This window comes from Triticum aestivum, chromosome 1A (genome assembly GCF_018294505.1).
Source record: "Triticum aestivum cultivar Chinese Spring chromosome 1A, IWGSC CS RefSeq v2.1, whole genome shotgun sequence".
Classification (NCBI taxonomy): Eukaryota; Viridiplantae; Streptophyta; class Magnoliopsida; order Poales; family Poaceae; genus Triticum; species Triticum aestivum.
In genome coordinates, this window is record NC_057794.1 from 29536733 (window position 1) to 29538127 (window position 1395).

At 48.0% G+C, this 1395-nt stretch overlaps 1 long non-coding RNA gene across 1 annotated transcript in view; it reads left to right on the plus strand.

Annotated features, from left to right (window-relative positions):
• The first annotated feature begins 416 nt into the window (after positions 1–416).
• The window catches only part of LOC123187862 (uncharacterized), a 3638-nt gene continuing 2659 nt past the window's right edge, over positions 417–1395 (plus strand). Inside the window, exons 1-2 of the long non-coding RNA XR_006494171.1 lie at positions 417–647; positions 761–1015. This is a non-coding gene — a long non-coding RNA (uncharacterized lncRNA). The remainder of the gene's footprint in view (positions 648–760; positions 1016–1395) is intronic.

Here is a 1395-nt window from a genome sequence, read left to right on the forward strand (position 1 = left end):
GCGAAACATAAACATAAAAAATCAATGAAAATATATCGAATCACTTCAGATTTGATGGTGTGATAAACAGACCACATGTCCATCATACACATATCAAACAAACATATTATATATCATCTTCACAGCTTGAGCTTGTCGGCGATGCTTTGTGCCGATGGATACAGATTTACTTGCAGCCCGCTTTCCTATTTTAAGGGGAGCGTTCTGGACAGGGCGATTTGGTGCCCGAGCCCAGCTGCTCCCGATATCTGTGGCGTCCATTGCTGACTCGGGATCCGAATAAAGCTGTCTGACGGTGGGCGCTAGAGAAAAAAGGACGTACGGGGATATACTGTATGGAACAGTGATGCATCCGTGGGGCCGAACCGTATGTGTGGGACGGTGGGCGCGCGCGGCCGTCCTGGTCCGTGGACCAGAACGTCGCAATTCCTACCCGAGCCACGGATCAGATAACGAGTACGGGACGTTACGGAAAAGCTGAGCCGTTTGTTATCGTGGACACCTCTGTTCCCTTTTCCCCAAGAACACATCTATCCCCTTTCCTCTACAAGCGAGCAGCTGGTGGCGGCGGCGCTAGTCTCGGCCACCTGCGGCCAAGGAAAAATGGAGGATGCTGGTCTCGAGTTTCTGCTCGTTGCCGTGGACAGGTTAGTACCTAAAGATCTGAGTATTTCGCGGTATTTGTTTTACAATCTACCATAACTGAATGCGGTTGCTAACAATGGGGCCTGGCCGTCGGCCACTACCTTCCTTCCCTCAGGTTCCCGCTGAGGGAGGAGTTCGGGGACAACATTAAACACCCAGATCCGGTTCCTCTGGTCTTGTTGCCCACAAGAGAAGCCAACCGTAGCAATCCTGAAGACTCAGATGCCTTGTTTAGTTGAGGTCAATGGGTCAGCGACGAAGGACCTGAAAAGGCACGAGGTGGAGGCCGCCGTCTTCCAAATTCATCTCCAACTAGGTCGGCACAGTCAAGTAACAGAGTCAACCCAGAGGCCCCAGGTTGGACAAAAAGGTGTGAACCTAAAGCCCATGCCGCTGATTAACTATATATGTTGATCCTTTTGACTATCCAAAATCAGTTTAGGTAGCAAAAATCGTTTAGAAACTGAGAATCTGATCTAGATAGATTAGTCGTTGGCAGCCGATCTTATTGGCAGAATGGCAGAAAGTACACTGCTATTAGTGTTGAGATTCTAGTATACTGAATGTGTGCATTTGCAAAAATTCAGATTGCCATACCAACTGCAGCTTTCGGCTTACTCTGCACGTCAGGAGTGCTTCAATGATATTGCCTTTCACCTGGTACACAATCGCCAAAAGAAAATTAAGCTACCCATAATGAGTGTAGTGAATTGATACGAGAATAGTGTCTCTATTAATACTGATATACAC